At 35.2% G+C, this 22,052-nt stretch overlaps 1 protein-coding gene across 1 annotated transcript in view; it reads right to left on the bottom strand.

The window, feature by feature from the left end:
• Positions 1–22,052, bottom strand: part of Pde11a (phosphodiesterase 11A) — a 390,557-nt gene that overhangs the window by 180,425 nt on the left and 188,080 nt on the right. The gene's annotated exons all lie outside the window — the stretch shown is intronic.

Genomic DNA, 22,052 nt, shown 5'->3' with positions numbered 1-22,052 from the left:
TTAGTATCTGAGTAATTATTATAGTCTTGGAGTACATGTTCCTCTTATGAAATCTCACTTAAAAGTCTGTTTTAGGGGGCTGGGGTTGTGGCTCAGCGGTAGAGCACTTGCTTAGCATGTGTGAGTCCCTGTGTTCTATCCTTAGCATCATGTAACAATAAATAAATAAAATAAAGGTATTGTGTCCAACTACAACTAAAAAATAAATATTAAAAAAAAAAGTCTGTTTTAGGGGCTGGGTTTGTAGCACGATGGTAGAGTGCTTGCCTAGCGCGTGTGAGGCACTGGGTTCGATTCTCAGCACCACATAAAAATAAATAAATGAAATAAATGTATTGTGCCCATGTACAACAAGAAATATTTTTAAAAAGTCTGTTTTAATATACTGGCTGCTAATATAAATAATTTAAATTATATCCATACTTAAATTGAATAAGGAATTTTATGCTAAATGATTTTGTAAACTTTCTCATGTATCATTTTCATGGCAGACATTAAATTTATATAAATGATATGAGAATTGGTAAGATTTCTCACTCTCTCCCTTCTTTCCATCTTTCTTCTACAGGTACATATTGAGCACTGATGCAAAATTGAGAATTTTAAAGAAAAATTTCCATGGGTAATGTTTGATTTGTGGTTTGAGAAATGTCAATCCAAATCATGTGAATGAACACAGGAATCTGAGGGCCATGTTTTCCAAACTACATTCTGTGGTGTTCATGAGTGTACTACAGCAAAAAAATAATTATACTATTGACTTTTTTAGTCTAAACTGCGTTATATGTAATAAAATACCAAATACTGTTCATAGTAATAGTTACGATGCCATAATGTACCCGTGTGGAATTTATGCCATACTGAGAATGCTGAGAAAGTGGCATGGAAAGGTCACCAAATGTATGAATATGTGGAAGCATAGACATTATTTACCATCATTAGCATATCTCATCTGTAGAGATTGCTGCTCCGTGTCTGATAAGTTTAGAATATATTTGTGATGTTATTCATCCCTTACTGAATATTAAACATTAAGAGTACATAAACTTACTCTCTATGGATCACCAACTGAAAAATGGAAATGTTAATGAAAAGCTGAGTCTTTTAGTTCTCAAAAAGTATAAAGAAGTATAAAGACTGAGTACTTCAAAAGATAAAACTATATTTCCTAAAACAAAGAAAACAACAAAAAAATCCATAATCTATTTTCTCCTTGCTACTTTAAAAAATATTTATTTTTTAATTGGACACAGTATTTTTATTTTATTTATTTATTTTTATGTGGTGCTGAGGATCAACCCCAGGGCCTCGTGCATGCTAGGTGAGCGTTCTACTGCTGAGCCACAATTCCAGCCTTCTCCTTGCTACTTTGTAAGAAATGAAATTTTAGATTATGCTTCAATAAAAGCAAAATACAGAAAGAAACATGATTATGTACCTGAAATGAGGATATTGACTTAATGTAGTAACTTCTAAGTTTACAAAAGGTGTGGATTGAATTCTGACATTTTTTCAGGGATTATTGGCTGGTCAGTTCATTCTGTACTGTCTATACTATATTCTACGCTACAATTTTTTAAGTTCTCTATAATTGCTGGGTGTGGTGGTGCAAGCCTTTTAATTCCAGCAACTTGAGAGGCTGAGGCAGGAGGATTACAAGTTTAAAGCCAGCCTCAGCAACTTAGTGATGCCTTAAGTAATTTAATGAGACCCTGAATCAAAATAAAAAATTAAATTATAAGGACTGAGGATGTTTCACAGTGGTTAAGCTCTACTGCATTCAATCCTTGGTACCCAACCCCCCAAAAAAGAACACTCTATAATTAAGCAGTTTGGAAAGTGCTGACATAGTATGTCCTGTGGAGGGTGGAAAGAACAGCTGCAATGGGATCTGGGAGGGGTCTGAGTAGGAGGTCAGGATAGGAAACCGAGACATGATAGAGTAGAGGGAATGGGGACCAAGGAAGGAACTGGTTTTACCAAGCAGCATCAAAATCCTCTAAGCTGGGTCCTTCAGGATTGGTAAAAGTTTAGCAAGAGAGATTAGAGTGGTGAGGAGGAAATACTAGGAGCTAAAGACAAATTCATCAGAGCCCGAGGGTGTGTTCTTATCAAAATGAATACTTACATGGTGGGGGTGGGTAGATTGGAAAAGAAGGTTAAGGCTTAAGGGTGGAGACTTACTGAGTTGCTGAGACCTTATTAAAGCAAGGAAATGATGGGGTTTGAGGTGTAATTTTAGGAAGTCTAATCCAGGAACAAGGAGTGAGAGAGGGTGGCTAAGAGAGACTGAGGGTGGGAAGATGCCCTGGTAGACTAGGAAGTCATAAAGGTGGGAGATGGTGACGCTGGCAATGCAAGAGGTAGTGCAGACGATTCTGCAGGGCTTGATGGACAGGCAGTGGTGGCTCACATTTTTCTCCTGAGAGCCTGTTAGCAGAGGGAGTTGTTCTGAGGAGTGGGAAGATGGGGAGAGATGATAGATATTCTGCAAGTCTGAGACATGTTCATTACTAAAAAATCAGAACCAAATCAGTTTTCAGGATTGAAAACACTGATGGAGAGGTAAGATTGTCTTCAGGGAGATAAAATGGATGAGATTGCTCGGGAGAGATTTTGTGGGGAAATCTAGATGTAGGGGAAGAGAGAAGCCAAAGGCAGCAATAACGGGGGAAGGGAGAAAGAGAAAACATAAATTTATCATTACCCACTATGGGCTAAGGTCATCCCTAAAAATCAAAGGAAGGTGCCGTAAGCATCAGGGAGGGTTTCAGGAAGATGCTGAAGTTGATAAACACGTAAGTCTGAGCTTCAGTCAAAGGAAGGGGGAGAAGAAAATCACTACATTAGATCATTAAAAACATTAGACCCCTACTTACAGAATCCCAAGGAAGATAACATGGCAGAAATATTTGGTGGGAGCAGGGGCTCCTCAAAGACTCAAGTGAAATCTAAGCACATTAGAGTCTGGTTCATTCTGGCTGCATGCTGCACTGAAATCATTCTAAAATTCTTGACCAGTGTAGAAGGTCAACTGGGCAAAGCACCTTTGGGCTGTTTCTAGAAAGTATAAGCTGTGGTCTTTACCCTTACAGAACTTGCTATCAGTTGAGGAGATGAGAAATAAACACACTGACATGTGAACAACATAAAAATTTAAATTCCCAATGAAAAAATTTGTCACATAGCTGTGTTGCCAAGTTGCCAAGTCAACTGAACCAATTATGAATGCTGAAGAAGTCCAGGGAGGGAGAGAGGACTTCAGGCACTGGAATCTAGCTAAACCTTCAGACAGGAAGTAAATCTTGGACTGACCTATAGCTGCAGCAATGCAAATGGATTATCTGAATTTACCTCTGCATTTGTCCAGTTTAACATGGCACAGGTACATAAATTAAGGTTTAGGGTGACAGGATGTTCAGAGTGACCTGGAAGTTGATTTGTCACTCTTGATATTTACATCATCGTCTTAGTCAATTTGGGCATTTATAACAAAATACCATAAACCAGGGTGGCTTATAAATAACAAACATTTGTTTCTCACACTTCTGGAGCCTCAGAAGACTAAGTCTAAAGCATTGGCAGTTTGAGTATGTGGTGTCTTCTTCCTGTATCCTCACGTGGTGGAAGGAGTGTGGGATCTCTCTGGATCCTTTTTTATAATCCCATTCATGAGGACTCACCTATGTGATATAGTTACCTCCCATAGGTCCCACCTCCAAATATGCTCCTATTGAGGATTAGGTTTCAATATACGAATTTTGAGGGAAACAGATATTCAGATCATATAGCAAGTACGCTTTCAAAATTTGTTTAAAGTGTATATGCTTAGACTGGGGATGTAGCTCTGGTAGAGTGTTTGCCTAACATGTGCAAGGCCCTGGGTTCAATCCCCAGCACCACTAAATAGATAAAGAAAGAAAGAAAGAGAGAGAAGAGAGAGAGAGAGAGAGAGAGAGAGAGAGAGAGAGAGAGAGAGAAAGAAAGAAAGAAAGAAAGAAAGAAAGAAAGAAAGAAAGAAAGAAAGAAAGAAAGAAAGAAAGAAAAGCAATTTTATTTGGCTTTTGCACAAGTTCAGTCTTTCAAATCTTAATGTTCTACTGTAACACAGAATGATGACACTGAATTGCAGCTTTCAAAACCTTGCTTCTTATCTTTTTTAAAGGTAATTTTGTGTTATAATTCAGAACCTGAGTTTCTTTTGGAGTCAGACAAGCCTCATCCAAATGCCCCTTTGGCCACTCTTCAGCAAAGTGATCTCAGGCAGTTATTCATACTTCATTGTGAAATGGGTATACTATTTAGATAGTTACTACCTAGATAGTTATTGTGCAGACTAAGGTAATAATTTATGCCAAATGTTTAGACTAGTATGTAGGTCATAATAAGCATTTTTACAGCAAATTCTGCATGTGACAGTATTCCTTGGCACATTTTGTCTTATAAATTTAATCACAAAGGAAAGGGCCCAAACAATTTCTGATTTTTGAAGGACACCCCTGGCTTAAGCAGTTAGTTATTACATAAAGATCATACAGGTCAACTCTCTCTGATTTATGAGGACCCTCTAATTTACTCTTTTCCTTCCTTTAATTGATTGCTGTTGGAACAGGACATGGTTAGGATCATGGACTCAGCCACAAATGGTTGCTCAGATTCTGCCCTGTGCAGGAGTCCCCTATAATAGGAATGGGTAGGGACTGAAATGTAATCCAGCAATGCATGTTTATGTCCATCTAAAGGGAATACTTTTCTCTAATTCTCAAGAGATGCTTGAATGGCTGTCAATAGCCTGCTTCAGTCTTCAACACATCTGACAAATGGGCGTGTAACCTCAAATTCAATACCTTCTGTGCCAGGAAACTCACTGTTTACAAAATATTCCATTGCATTATGTGGCAGCTCAATTTTCTTTATAATAATCATCATCCTTTGTTCCCAGTCCCATGGTTTGTAGCCGAAGAGCATAGATCTCACTCTCTAGTAGCTCTTGAAATATGGCAATAATCAACATATTCCCCATGGTCTTCCACTTAAGATTGTTCCATCCCAACCTATCTCTAGTCTTTTCAGCTGCTCTTCCTGTGGCATGCCTTCCTTGTTCAGACCATACAAGCAAACCACATAGTCCTGCTTGCTAATGGTCCTCTCAGGGATCTGAGTCAGATGAAGATAGGATGATACCTTTTATTTTAGACACTGTTCCCACCAGTCATATTTGTTCATTTCCAATAGATCCATGTGTGTGTGTGTGTGTGTGTGTGTGTGTGTTCTGCTGGGGATTAAACTCCATGGCCTCCTGCATCCTAATTAAGAGCTGTATCACTGAGCTACTTCTCCAGCCCAGTAGATCTTTCTTTAAATAGGATTTTAGGAGCTCACTTTAATATCCAGAATTGCATTAATCATATCAGGAGCTCAAAAGAATCTGACCAGAAATAGCAAAGGCCAATATTAAGATTTTTATATTGGGCCCAATGAAAATAAGGAATGTCACCACAGTTTGGAAATACATCTTTAGCTGGATTAATCCTGGGGTCTCCAGAGCTTGAGGATTCAAATAAGTTTATGTCAACTCTAATGGTTTCTATTTTCCATGCATGCAGATGTATGAATGTAGACATTTCAGTTCCTGGGGAGACATTCTTTCATTCAAGGGCCCTCCCCTCATCAAAGCCCACTGCTTGGAAAACACCCAAAGGAGGCTGACCATGGGCTTCAAGAGGGCCAAAGGTTCATGAGCAAGAGAAGAATGTCCTCCCCCAATTTCTTTGTAGCATTTTGGTTCCTGGATCCTAAGATCATATTGCTTGTCCACATTGTCACAAGTTTCCTCATTACTTGGCTTCTTTACCCCCTGCCCACACCACTCTCTGTACAAGTAGTGATTAGGCTGGGCTGACCTGGACTACAGATATGCCCCCTTGTGCCAAGAACCCATGCATAAACTCCTTCCAGCAAGAAGACCCTTATCAATTGCCTCACGAATTTCTGGTGTGAGTGCTGGTGGGTGCACATGTGTGTTGCCAAGACATTTACTTCACACCAGTGCACAGAAAAGAGAGGGAAAATGCCTTCGAATTCTTAACACATTAGTTTTAAACCAAAGCCCACTTGAGAAAACCTTCAAATGTTCCTAAAGTTTTCCTGTTTTTTAAACAAATCATTCATTTATTCATGTGTAATAGTTTTTTTACATTCAAGTCATAACACAATTTTGACCCATGCAGTGGGAATATTCTTTTTAAAATTCTGACTTGAAGGAAAAAATACAAAAGAAAAAATCATTGAAAAAAGAGTCTTAGAAAGTGAAAGAAATATCATTGACATCTAAATTTTAGTTAAACATCCTTGAGAGGAAAAAATTCACTACTTCACAGCTTTTTAAAAAAAAACTCTAAAAAAATAATTAAAAACTTCTCTAAGCTCAAGGATTTGTTTTAAACTAACAAAGTAACTGTAAAGAAATCTTATATTTTGTTATTTTACAAAGATCAAGGGCAGAGGAGGATGGAGGTATTTAAGTGAGTTTCATATAAAGGGCTACAGTTTAGATCATCCTTCCTCAGAGATGTCTTGCTTCCAAATGTGAGACTCAAACTGACTTTAAAGAGATCTTCATGAGCTCAAATATTATGACTGTGGAGTGTGGGGATAAAAGAGAATTGCCCTATTACAGAAAACACATATGCCTGCAATGTGACTGCCCTGAAGTGAGTCCAAGGAAACAGACATAAACCTCAAGGCTGACAAGTCACAGAGCTGTGTTGGAGGGAAATCAATACAAGCAAAACAAAATAAGACAAAATAAAATACCCAAGGACAAGTGACTTCAACATTTTCAACTATAGATTAGTGAGGACCACCCCGCCAGCCTGTGTGGGAGCCAAGGCCCAGGCCCAGGACCACCCTGCCAATCTGCAAGGGAGCCAAGACCCAGGCTCTAGCCCAGGACCACCCTGCTGACTGGCAGGCCCACACTCGAGCCTAGCCCCAGGACTAGGACCACCCCTGCCTACCAGTAGATCCACATCAGAGCCCAGGCCTACCCCATCTTGGGACACCGCAGCCATTACTCCCCATGTAGTAGCCTCCACCTTGGGACAACAGATGGGGCCTGGAGGCAGCTGCATCTCCAAACAGGCAGCCCACCCTTTCAGTCCCATCTCTGAAAGTGGTTGCATCCATCTTGGGACACCACAACTGCTATCTTGAGTTTATCTCTGCTATTGCCACCACCACCTTTAGTTGAAGTAGGATTTATTGTGGGACACCAGCCAGAGTTTAGAAGCTCAAAACCAAAGTGAGGTGCAGGTAAACTGGAGGGACACTATAAGATTACAGGGTAGAAACTGTAATACCTCAGACCCACAATGCAAGAAAGGAAAACACATAGACAACATGAAAAAACAAGGGAGAAAAGTGCTCCAAGCCAACCAAGATACTGCAATAATAGAATCCATGGACAATGCAGTTGATGAAATGTCAGAAAAGAAGTTCAAAATGTACATAATTAAAATGATCTACGAATTAAAGAATGACCTAAGTAAGCAAATACAGGCAAAAATTGATCACTCCAATTAAGAGATAAGAGAGCAAATATAGGCAACCACTGATCACACCAATAAAGAAATAAGGGAGCAAATACAGGTAGCAAAAGATTACTTCAAGAAGTGATGCAGATTCTGAAAAAAAAAATCAGAAATCCTTGAAATGAAGAAAACGATAAATGAAATAAAAAACTCAATAGAAAGCATCACCAACAAACTAGATCACTTGGAAGACAGAACATTAGATAATGAAGACAAAATATACAATATTGAAAATATTATTGACCACACAGTGAATATAGTAAGAAACCACAAACAGAACATCCAAGAATTGTGGGATAACATCAAAAGACCAAATCTAAGATTTATTAGGATAGAGGAAGGCACAGAGATTCAAACCAAAGGAATGCACAATCTCTTCAATGAAATAATATCAGAAAATTTCCCAAACATAAAGAATGAATTGGAAAATCAAATACAAGAGGCTTACAGGACACCAACTGTACAAAATTACAAGAGATCGACACAAAGGCACATTATAATGAAAATGCATAGCATACAGCATAAGGATAGAATCTTAAAGACCACAAGAGAGAAGACTCAGATCACATACAGGGGGAGACCAATTCATATCTCAGCAGATTTTCAACCTAAAACTTCAAAGCCAGGAAATCCTGGAAAAATATACACTGAGCTCTCAAAGAAAATGGATGCCAACCAAGAATCTTATATCCAGCAAAATTAAGCTTCAGATTTGATGATGAAATAAAAACCTTTCATGATAAACAAAAATTAGAAGAATTTACCATGAGAAAGCGTATGCTACAAAGAATTCTCAGCAATATATTCCAGGAAGAGGAAATGAAAAACAACAATGAAAATCAGCAAAGGGAGGAACTACACTAAAGGAAAGGCCCATCAAAGGAGAAACCAAGTCAAGTTAAAAACCAAAAATAAACCAAATGCCTGGGAAATACAAATCATATTTCAATAATAGCCCTGAATGTTAAATGGCCTAAACTCACGAATTAAAAGACAGACATTGACAGAAAGGATTTTTTAAAAAGGACCCAACAATATGCTGCCTTCAAGAGAGTCATCTCACAGGAAAAGACATCACAGACTGAAGGTGAAAGGTGGGAAAAAAACATATCACTCACATGGACCATGTAAACAAGCAGGGATTTCCACCTTTATATCTGATAAAGTGGACTTCAAACCAAAGCTACTGAAAAGAGATAAAGAAGGACATTTCCTACTGCTTAGGGATTCATACATCAACAAGACATACATATCTATGCCCCAAACAATGGGGCAGCTCTGTATATCAAAAGAACCCTTCTCAGCTACAAGAATCAAATAGACCACAGCACAATAATACTGGGTGAATACACCTCTGTCACCACTGGATAGATCTTTCAAACAAAAACTGAACAAAGAAATTATAGAACTCAACAATACAATCAATAAGTTAGACTTAACAGATATATATATAGAATATTGCATTCATCAAAAAGCGAATACACTTTCTTCTCAGCAACACATGGATCCTTCTCCAAAATAGATAATATGTTATGTCACAAAGCAAGTCTTAGCAAATACAAAAAAATAGAGATACTACCCTGCATTCTATCTGACCATAAAAGAATGAAATTAGAAATCAATGATAAAATAAAAAGTAGAAGCTATTCCAATACCTGGAGACTAAACAACGTGCTATTGAATAATACACGGATAACAGAAGACATCAAAGAGGAGATTAAAAAAATTCTTAGAAGTAAATGAGAACCCTGATACAACTTATCAAAATCTATGGGACACTATGAAGGCAGTGCTAAGAGGAAAGTTCATTACATGGAGTTCATTCATTAAAAAAAGAAAAAGTTAACAAATAAGTGGCCTGACATTACTGCTCAGAGTCCTAGAAAAAGAGGAACAAAGCAACACCAAAAGTAATAGAAGATAGGAAATAATTAAAATCAGGGTAGAAATCAATGAAATTGAAACAAAAGAAACAATTCAAAAAATTGACAAAACAAAAAGCTGGTTCTTTGAAAAAAATAAATAAAATTGACAAACTTTAGCTACCTTAACGAAAAGAAGACAGAAAAAACTCAAATTACTAAAATTCATGATGAAAAAGGAATATCGTAACAGATACTATTGAAATACTGAAGGCAATTAGAAACTATTTTGAAAATTTATACTCTGGTAAAACAGAAAACCTCGAAGACACTGACAAATTTCTAGAATGAGTTTGGAAGGGTTCCCTCCTTTTCTTTTTCATGGAATAATTTGGAGTATTGGTATTAATTCTTCTTTGTAGGTCTTGTAGAACTCAGCTGTGAATCTGATCCTGGACTTTTCTTGGCTGGAAGGCTTGGTTGATGAAGCTATTATCATCCTGACCCCAAAACCAGGCAGAGACACATCAAGCAAAGAAAATTTAAGACCAATATCCCTGATGAGCATTGATGCAAAAATTATCAGTAAATAATCTGGCAAATTACCTACAAAAATGTATTTTAAAAAGAGTGCACCATGATCAAGTGGGGTTTATTCCAGGCATGCAAGGTTGGGTCAACATAAGGAAATAAATAAATATAATTCACCACATCAATAGACCATAGAATCATGTAATTATATCAATTGATGCAGAGAAAGCATTTGACAAAATACAGCACCTTTTCATGTTCAAAACACTAGAAAAACTAGGGATAGTAGGAACATACCTCAACATTGTAAAAGCTATCAATATTAAACCCAGAGCCAATATCATTCTAAATGGAGAAAAATTGGAAGCATTCCCTCTAAAAACTGGAACCAGACTGGGATGCCCTCTTTCACCACTTCTATTCAACATAGTTCTTGAAACTCTAACTAGAGAAATTAGACAAATAAAAGAAATTATAGGGATATAGATAGGAAAAGAAGAACTAAACTATCATTATTTGCTGAAGACATGATTCTATACCCAGAGGATCCAAAAAACTTCACCAGAAAACTTCTAGAATGAATTCATCAAAGTAGCAGGATATAAAATCAATACCGATAAATCAAGTGCATTTCTGTATATCAGCAACGAATCCTCAGAGAAAAATTAGGAAACTACCCCATTCACAATAGCTTAAAAAAAATACCTGGGAGCCAACTTAACAAAAGAGGCAAAAGATCTCTACAATGCAAACTACAGAACACTAAGGAAAGAAATTGAAGAAGACTTTAGAAGATGGAAAGCTCTCCCATGTTCTTGGATAGGCAAAATTAACATTGTCAAAATAGCCATACTACCAAAAGTGCTATACAGATTCAATGCGATTCCAATTAAACTCCCAATTTCATTCCTTATAGAAATAGAAAAAGAAATCATGAAATTCATTTGGAAAAATAAAAGACCCAGAATAGCCAAAGAAATCTTTAGCAAGAAGAGTAAAGCAGGAGGCATCACAATACCAGAACTTAAAACTATACCACAAGGGCTGGGGTTGTGGCTCAGCAGTAGAGCGTTCCATCCTCAGCACCACATAAAAATAAATAAAAACAAAATAAAGATATTGTGCCCTCTATTAAAAAAACTATACTACAAATGAATTTTATCTTCAGCACCACATAAAAATAAATAAGTAAAATGAAGGTATTGTGTCCAACTACAACTAAAAAACATAAATAAAAAAAATAAGTGGATGTTGATCCATAATGGGGGGAGGGCATGGGAAAAATGGGGGAACTTTGGGCAAAGGAGAGGGAGGGAAGGAGAAGGGTATGGGGGCAGGAAAGATGGCAGAAAGAGGGCAGAAGCTGTAGGACCAGACCTAGAATGCCCTAATGAAAGGATGTGAAGGACTTTAGAACAGAGGAAAAAGGGTCAATTCTGTTTAGGTTGGGAATGGTATTTGGGGAACCATTCACAAAAGAAGTTGGCCTTAACCCCTCTTTGAAAGATAAGTCAGAATTCACCTGTAATAGAAAGGAGATAAAATACACTGCAGACAAAAGAAGATAAAATACAACGCAGCATGAGAAAAGCTGTATAAGTGTTGGGTTCTCTATATTGGAGTAGTGAACAGTAGAGCTAACACTGAGGATACATGGTAGAAGTGGCAATAAGGCCACAGTGAAGAAAACAAACAATATATTGTGTGGTTCTACATCTTCTAGATCTTATACCCCAAACTGTATGTTTATGCGACCACTCCCACATCTGTAACATCAGCCCCTTGGATCCTAAGTGCCCCTTGTATATCTATCCAAATACTTTCTGGACACTTCCTAGGTATCGTGAGGTACCTGAAATTTAACATTTTCAAGAATGAACTAACACACTCTCCTTAATGTTGTGACGATCATCAAGGAAGACTGTGACCATTAACTAAAATTGATTATTAGAATGGGAGCACAAGTTTCAACATACACACAATTTAGTTTCTTAATGTCAAAGAATGATTGTCATTCATTCTTCTGGCATCTTGAGTTATTATTCAGTAGGTATAGGTTCCAGAGTCAGCAACTTAAAAGAACTATTTGGGACAGTTATTCCTCCTCCTCCTCCTCCTCCTCCTCCTCCTCCTCCTCCTCCTCTTTCTCCTTCTCCTCCTCCTCCTCCTCCTTCCTTTGTAAACAAAAATTTATTTTCTATCCACAGGTTATACATGGTAGTACTTATTTTGTTTCATTGACCAGAGGTCAGTCTCAACTTTGGTTCACAAACAAAAACTACATTCTTTTTTCTCTTTAGGTAAATCTGTCTATCCCTGGAGGCCTTCCTGAAGCCTCCAGCTGTTCAACGCTTTTGAAGCCTTCTTTTAATTAGGTGATTAAGGAACTTAGTCAATACCAGTGGGGCTCAAAGCTAGGACCCCAGGACAATAATAATCTCCTACTGGCCTCAGTATCTTTGAAGGCTATGGCACAAGTCTTTTTATCCTTTAAAGGTGTTGAGAGAGAATGTAATTAGCAAGCAGAACCAACCCATAAGTCCTTACACTGTGGCAGGCAAGGGAGATGTTCTAAGTTGCAGGAGTTCTGGAAGTTTATCATGCCCTGTGAATGAACTTGCTTGCCTGAGAACACTTCACCACATTCTCATTTCTCTCATTTGAAGGTTTCTGTCTTATCAGAAATTAAGACACAGTAAACCACAAACACATTTTCTATCTTTTTGTTTCCTCAAGTTTGATTAGAAGGATTAGGTTTATCACCCACAGGAGTGGTGTCACTTTGGAGGAGTGTCCTGTAACTCTCAGGTGAGTGTTAAACATCACAGCTGCAAGTAGTTGGCATCTACCACTTGACATCATATAATGAAAGCTGCTTGGTTTCACAGTCAAGCAAATCTGTTTTGGTTTTGTGTTATTTTAATTTTGGTCAATACTTCCTAAATGTGAGATGACAGGTAAATGTATTATTGGAAAACAGGAGGGAAAAAAAAACATTTCACACAGCTGTTTTGAAGATACAATAATATGTTAATGAGCACATGGCATATAGAAGGCTCTTGATGAATACCAGTTCCTTTATATCACAAAGTTTTATCTTTTCATAAAAAACACAGAGGTGAAGTATGCTGTATTTATTGCTTAACTACCATGGCAGAAGAGATATAACTTTTTTTTTTTTTTTTAAGTACTTGCAAACTGAACCACCCAGGGGCGCTTAACCACTGAGCACATCCCCAAGCCATTTTTACTTTTCATTTTGAGACAGGGTCTCACTAAGTTGCTGAGTTTGACCTTTAACTTGAGATCCTCCTGCATCAACCTCCTGAGCCATTGGGATTACAGACATGAGCCACCGTGTCCAGCTAGATGCAACTGTTTTTGACCATGGACTCATTGTCAGATGTGGAAAGGTACCAGAGAGAATATGTGCCAGCTGGCAAAAATGCTGATCATTTTTGCATAGTTACAATTCTATCCTGATAGTGGTTTCAAGTAGCCACATCATGTGTCTATGGTTGTGCTGTGGTCACCCCAAACATCTCCCCTAGACTGAAGGCACACCACATAATTCCTGAGCATGTGAATATCAAGTAAAAAAGGAGAAGTGGATTCAATTTGTTAAAATATTAGCTACAGCATGTTAAATGAGAGACCTATAAAAATAAGAGTGAAACATAAAAACCAACCATTAGGGCTTCTGAGTTGCCATGATCTGTTTACTGCAGAGCATCAATCCAATGGACAGCTGACCTACATAGGCTACTTTAGTATGTTTGAGCTCAGTACTTTTTCAAGTGCCTTGTTCATGGAATGTGTTATAGCTTTTATCCTCCTTTGTGACAATTTTACTAGAGTGACAATCCCACAAGTCTGAAATAAATAGGGTTAACAAGAAGGTTTGTCTTTCATTTGAGTCTTCATGTTTAAAGTCATGAAAATTCACACAAAAATTATATATTTAAATTTTCTCTGCTTAAAATGTAAAATGTGACTGTTAGATGTTTGAGAAATATGCTTCTTGATTTTCTTAAGGTGAATTTGGAAGACATAAAACAATTTTTTTTTTGTTTCTGTAGCACTAAGGAATGAACCCAGGGGTGCTTTGTCACTGAGCTACACTCCCAGCCCTTTTAATTATTTTTTTATTTTCAGTTAGTGTCTCACAGAGTTGCCTAGGCTGGCTTCAGATGTGCCATCTTCATGTATCAGCCTCCCAATCTCTGAGGTTACAAGTGCCACCACACCCAATGATAAACAACTTCTTTACAAATGCTTCCTTTCCTTTATTGATATTTAGTTCTTATAATTGATATTATGCAAATGAAGCATAGACCCAAGCATGTTTAGAAATGTCTAAATTACACAGTTCCCTGAATGGTGTGCTTAGGTCAAGCATAAGGCCTTTTGGTGGATATACCACAACTCAGCTCATAATGTTCTGAATACTTTTAGGAAAAAGAGGCAGAAAATATCTAAGTGACTTTGTGGCAACAGAGTTTCCTGGTAAGGAAGTGGCCTCAAAAACAAAAGAGAGCCTCAGAACTCAGCCTCTGGCACCAGTGTTGCTTTCCATTGAGCCAATTCAGATCTGCTGAGCCTCCTCTTTGCCAGATACCTGAAATGAGTATCCTGGGCATCTGGATCTCTGATCTTTGATTAACAATATTAAATATTGGCATAATGAAGTCCAGTATCCCTGAATGTGCCAGACAATAGATAGTAAAAAAGAATATTCTGATATTCTTATCATTTTAGCAGAGGGGCACAGTTAAAAAAAAAAAAAAAAGAGAAGAAGATCCATGAAGAGGAAAGTAGAAGAAACAGAATATATTCATGATATACTTGTGGAAATATTCTGTTCTGTGTAAGTTTGTCTGACATTTCTATTACTTGAATACTAGAGAAATAAAAGAGAGGGTAAAAAGGCAAGAACTTTCAACAAAGTAAAGACTATTGAAAATTTATTTCTCCATAAAGCAGTAAGAAAATAGCAAAAATGAGAAAAAAAGCCACTTTTTCAGAATGCTAAAAATTAACCAAAGGCTTGCAACAATCCAAGAAATATTTACTCGGGATAAACAGTTGGAATTTCAGTAGGAATAGTATAATTTTGGCATTCTAATTTATATTATTTCCATCTCCCTTTCCCCATTCCTGAGTAGCTATGAAAACCAACCACTTGCAAAAGAAGAATGCATTGGGAGCTTCCCCAAAGCTCCAACCCTGAGAATGTCTCTATTTGACGTTTTTTGGCAGTTCAGTGGAAATTTCCACTCACAGAGCTTGTCTTTATTTGACTCCTCAGAGATGTTTCATGAGAACACCATTTATCCTTAAGGATATTTGTCGGGGGAAAATAGCAGCAATTATTTAACATTGGAACTGCCTTAGGCAGTGATAACAGTTTTGATTTACAAGATGATTTTTTTTACTTAAAACAATAAGCTTAGAAATGAGAGACTACCAGAGAGCTTGGAAAGCTCTGATGGAAATCTAGGTACACACACTCTCACACACACACATACACACACACACACACACACACACACACCTGTATGAATGTTCAGGTAAGACCAGAGAAAGCCCTAATTCTCACCTCTGGCTGACCCGGAACCTGTGAAAACTAAATAAACTTGCTGTCAGAGAATTTAAGGCATAATCCACATACATGTGGTCCTCCTTATCAAAGACCAGAAATTTATGTTTCAAGGATTTTAAAGAAATCTCTGTCTAATCATTAAATCAATTAAGCTGATTTCATTGAAACTCTTGTTGTCACACCTAACAAAGGACACATATTTCACAGGATTAGTTTAGGAAAGTAACTAAAAAACAAAAAATCACAAGCAGAAATAATAAAAAGCTCTAGAATGAGGTGAGGAGATAGATCTGATTTCTAAAGTTTCCACACTCTATTATTTCAAATATTCAGTTTTCAACAAAAAACAGTGAAATTTACAAATTAATAAGAAAGTGTGGTCCACAATAGAAAAAGAAGTCGTTGGGTAGAAATTGTCTCTGAGTAAGCCCAGATGATAGACTTAGTAGACAGAGAATCTATGTGAGCAATTATAAATATGTTAAAAATACTAAAGAAAGCCACATCTAAAGAACTAGAGGAAAACATGAGAACAATGTCTCCCAATTAGAGAGTACCAATAAATAAAGATTACAAAAAGGAACAACATGGAAATTATGGAATTGAAATGTTCAATAACTCAAATGAAAAATTAACCCCTAAAAGCATGTTTGAGATGGTAGAGGAAGCACTGAGCTCAAAGATAGGTCAATTGGAAAGTCTAAATCTAAGGAAAAGAAATTTTTAAAAAGGAAGAAAAATGAATGAGTCTCAAACACACAGAAAATACCATAACACATACAAACATGAGAATTCTCAGAAAGGAAGGGACAGAAAAATATTTGAAGAAATAATTGCTAAAAACTTGTGATGTTTGAGTAAAATTAGCATGAATCTACATATTAAGGAAGTTAATAAACTATAAGAAAGATAAACTGAAATGGGTCCATATCTAGACACATAATAATCAATAGTCCAAAGACAATGACAAAGAGACTGTCTTGAAAGCAACAATAAAGATGTGACTCGTCACATATTAATGATCCTTAATAAGATTAATAGCTCCGTGATCAGAGACTATGGACACCAAAGGCATGTTAAATGATACATTCACATTGATGACAGGAAAAGACTGTCAACCAAAAATTCTATATTCAGCAAAGCTACTTCAAAAATAAAGAAAAAATTAAGACATTCTTAGACGAATAAAAATTGAGAAAATTTGTTTCTAGCAGAACTGCTTTATAAGAAATACTAAAGGGAAACCTTCATTCTGAAATGAAAGGACACTAGAAAGTAACTTGAATCCATATGAAAAAACAAATAGCACTAATAAAAATAGCTCTAGAGGTAAATATAAAAGTCAGTATAATGTATTTTATATTTTTTCTCCTACTTCACGTAAAAATGATTGCATAATACAATAATTATAAAACTCTTGGTGGCCTTATTGCATAAAAAGATATATCTGTAGGACAACAATAACACAAATGAAGAAAGAGGGAACAGAGGTATATAAAAGCAAAGTTTTTGTACACTATGGATATTGTTGATATTAATCCAAACTAGATCATTACAAATTAAGATATTAACTGCAATCCCAAGGGCAAACACTAAAAATACAACTCACTCTCTATATAATATAAACATATTATATATATATATATATATATATATATATATATATATAATATATATAATCTATAATTACATATATTACATATATAATATATACATATATTACATATACATTATATATGTAACATATATAATGTTATATATAATATATAATGCATATGTTAAATATGTGATATATAATGTATATGTTAAATATGTGATATAAATATATGTAATAAATAACTACATATATTATATATACACACATATATTACATTAGAAAATATTTGTTTAACACAAAAAGTCACTAATAGAGGAATGAAGAAGCAAAAAAGACTGAAGCCAGGAAGCCTTTGCCAGAGCAATAGCAAAAGAAAAAAAAAATGAAGGGTATCCAAGTTACTAAGAAGGAAGTTAAATTGTCCCTGTTTTTAAAGTACATGATATTATATATAGAAAAAAATAAAGACTCCACAGAAAAACTGTTAGACCTGATAAACGAAATTCAGTAAAGTCACAGTATACAAAATCAAAAAACGAAAATCAGTAGCATTTCTATACACCCAAAACAACTAGCTGAAAAAGAAAGCAATCCAATTTATAGTAGCTACAAAACAAACCAAAAAATCCCTAGTAATAAACTCAAACAAGGAGGCAAAGATCTCTACAATGAAATCTGTAAAACAGTGATGAAAGAAATTGAAAAGAAAATGGAAAGAAATCCCATGTTCATAGATTGGAAGAGTTATTCTTGTTAAAGTATTTTAAGTGATTTTTTAAACTGGGGGTTGAACCCAGAGTTGGTTTACCACTGAATGACACCCCCAATCCTTTTTATTTTTATCCTGAGACAGTGTCTCACTAAGTTGCTGAGGTTGGACTTGAACTTTCAGTCCTCCTGCCTCAGCTTCCAGAGCTGCTATAATCATTTAAAAATTTAAAAATTTCTGCAGAAAACAAACAACAAATATTCAAATTTAAACCCTACCTTATTACTACATTAAATTAAAGTGTATTAAATATGCCAATCAAAAGACACAGACTGGTAGAATGGATAAAATAACGTGATCCAACTATATGCTCTCTATAAGAGAAATACTTTAGATTTCAAGACAAAAATAATTATAATAAAAAAAGACAAAAATAATTATACCATGCAAACAATAATCAAAGGAGAGCTGGTGTAGCTATTAATATTAGACATAATAGACTCTAAATGGAAAATGTTATTAGATATTTTTAAATGAATTTATAGTGATTAAAGGATTAAACTAACAAAAAATATAACAATTTCTGACACATGTGCACCTAACAAATGACCCTCTAAAATATATGAAGCAAAAACTGCAAGTGGTGAAGGGATAAATAGATAATTTAACAATAATAGTTGGAGTCTTATACATTCCACCATCTATAATAAAAAAAACAAGTAGACAGAAAATTAACAAGGAAGTAGAAGACTTGAACAACACTATAAACCAGCTAGACCTAACAAGACATCTGTAGACTGCACTTCCCAGTAATAGAATACACATTCTTCTCAAACACACGTGGAATATTCTCTAGGACAACTCATATGCTAGGTCATAAAACAAGCCTTAATAAATTTAAGAGTTGATATCATAAAAGTATTCTCCCACCACAATGGAATGAAATTAGAAATGAGAAACAGGAAGAATTTGGGTAAATATTTATCAATGAAACAACACATTCTTAAAGAAATAATAAGTCAAAGAATAAATCACAGCTAGGTAGATACAGCTCAGGGACAATATATATGTTTAGTAAGTACAACGCTCTAAGTTCATTCTCCAGCAGAAAGAAGGAAGAGGAGGAAATTAGAAATTATTTTGAAATCAAGGAAAAGAAAACACAACATATCAAAATACACTAGATTCAGCTGAAGCAGTGCTGAGGAGGAAATTTATAGTTATAAATACCTGTATAAACAAGAAGTTTTCAAAAGTGGAACCTCACTTTCTATCTTAGAGTAATTAAAGAAAAAGAGGGGCGGGGGAGGTAAGCCCAAACTAAACATAAAAAGAGCATAATAAAGATTGGAGGGAAAAAACAAACTAGAGAAAACAACAGAATTAATTAATTAAAAAAATGATTCTTGGACAAGATAAACAAAACTGATAAACTGTTAACTAAGTTTACCAAGAAAATAAGGAAAAGACTCAAATTTACTAAGAACAGGAATGAAAGAAGGAACACCACTACCAACTTCACAGAAATAAGATCGTAAGGGAATACTACAAAGAACTGTATGATGCCAATCTGTGTTCCTCCAAAATTTCTATGTCAGGACTTAAGGCCCAAGGTGATGATATTAAGAGTGGATCCTTTTGGGAAGTAATTAGTCATGAGGGCTCTCTTCTCATGAATTGGATTGATGTCCTTATAAAAAGAGGCTTCAGAGAGCTGCCAGGCCCTTCCATCTTTTTATCATGTGAAGACTGACCAAAAAGGTACCATCTTTGAAACAGGAAAAAAAAAAAAAAAGCCCCCACCAGTCTCTGATTCTGTTGGTACATTGTTCTTGGACTTCTTAGTCTCCAAAATTGTAAAAATTTATATTGTTTATAAATTATCAAGTTAAAGGAATTTTGTTAAGATAGCATAAATAGACTAAGGCATATGTCAACAAATTAGATAATCTAAATGAAATGGAAAAACTCCTACCTAGGAAGGAACAAAATATTGAAATAGACTCAAGAAGAAATTAAAAATCTGAATGGATTCATGACAAGTAAATAAGTTGAATTAACAAGTAATCTTTTCACCGGAAAGACTCAGTACCAGATGTCTTCACTGGTGACTTCTATTAGACACTTAAAGAGAATTTTCTTTAAATATGAATCTTTCACAAATTCTTTAAAAATTTGAAGAAAATCCTTCCCAACTCATTTCACAAGGGTAGCATAACTCTAATACCAAAACCAGACAAAGATATCAAAAGAAAACTATAGACCATTATATAAATAAAACCCCATGCCATTTTTCATAATGTCTATACAAATTTATATTTCCAATAATGGTGTATGAAGAATTCCCCTTTATCAGTATCCTCACCAGCTTCTAATTTTTTGGGTTTTGGTGATAGACATCATAAGTGGGTTTAGATGCAAAAATTCTCAACAAAATACTAGTAAACCAAATCAGGAGTATATAAGAGGATTATGCACTATGACCAAGTAGTATTAACCCAACTTACACCATATTAATAGAACAAAGGACAATAATTTCATGGTCATTTCAACTGATAAAACATTTGGCAAAACATTAACACTCTTTCATGACACTCAACAAATATCCAACAAAGTAGGAATAGAAGTGAATTTCCTTAATCTTTTAATTTATGAAAAACCACAGCTAACATCACACTTAATAATGAAAGACTGAAAGCTTTCCCCAAAAAACTAGGAATGAGGCACCAATATATGCTCTTATCATTTTATTTAACATTGTACTAAAAGTTCTAGCCAGGACAATTAGGAAAGAAAAGATAAGTGTTAAAAAAAAAAAAAAAAACCAACTGGAAAAGAAGTAAAACTGTCTCTATTGGCAGGTAACATGATCTTATATACAGAAAATCCTAAGGAATTCCCAAATAAAATATTAGAGATAATAATTGAATTCAACAAGATTACAACATCAAAGGTCCATACACAGAAATCAGTTGTAGTTTTGCACACTAACATTGAAAAAATAAAAAATGAAATTATAAAAAACAATTGTGTGTATGTGTGCTTCTCAAGCTAAACAAGTACTCTCAAAAACAATTTTATTTACCATAATATAAAAAATAATTTAACAAAATAAATATAATATTTTAAAACAAACTATAAAACATTAGTGAAAGAAGATCCAAAAACTGGAAAGCCACTATATACAAGGATTGAAACATAACCTTGTCAAGATGTAATACACTCCAAATTAATAAACAGATTCAATGCAATCTCAGCTGCAATTTCTGGAGAGATTTACAAGCTTATCCCAAAATTAATATGAAAATGCAAGAGACCCAGAATATCTTGTAGTTCTTTAAGTAATCTTGAAGAGCAAAGTTGAAAGACTCACATGTCCGGATTTCAAACTTACTTCAGAGATACAGTAATCAAGTCAATGTGGTACTGGTATAAGAAAAAACATATGGATCAAAAGAATAAAATTGAGAGTCAGGAAATAGACTCATACATCTATCATCAATTGATTTTCCACAAGGGTGCCAAGACAATTCAATGGAGAAGAAATAATCTTTTAAATAAACAATACTGGAAAACTGGATATCCACATGTAAAATATCTCACAACACAAACAAAAAACTAACTGAAAGTAAATTAAGATCTAGAGTCAAAGGCTAAAATATCCAAACTCTTACAAGAAAACCTGGGTGTCAGTCTTCATGACCTTGAATTAAACAATTGCTTCTAGGCATGACACCAAAATCCCAAGTGACAATAAAAACATCTAAACTGAACTTCACTAAAATTAAAAATTGTGATGCTTTAATGGACACCATCAAGAAAGTGAAAAGAATCAGAAAACATGTATACAAAACATAAATCTAGAGAGGGATCTGTATCCAGAATTTACAAAGAACTCTTGCAATTAAACAATAAAAAGACAACTAACAATGAAAATGGCAAATGATATGAATAATTACTTCTCAAAGAAGGTATACAAATGGTCAACAAGTACATACATATAAAGATGTTCAACATCGTTAGCCATTAGAGGAAATATAAATCAAAACCATAATGAGTTGTTGCTCTTATACCCATTGGGATTTCTACAATTTAAAATTTAAAAAAAGGAACATAAGTTTGATGACAATTTGGAGCAACTGGAAGACTTATACTTTGC

The sequence above is a fragment of the Callospermophilus lateralis genome, chromosome 9 (genome assembly GCF_048772815.1).
Source record: "Callospermophilus lateralis isolate mCalLat2 chromosome 9, mCalLat2.hap1, whole genome shotgun sequence".
NCBI lineage: Eukaryota > Metazoa > Chordata > Mammalia > Rodentia > Sciuridae > Callospermophilus > Callospermophilus lateralis.
This window is presented reverse-complemented; position numbering and strand designations above follow the sequence as displayed.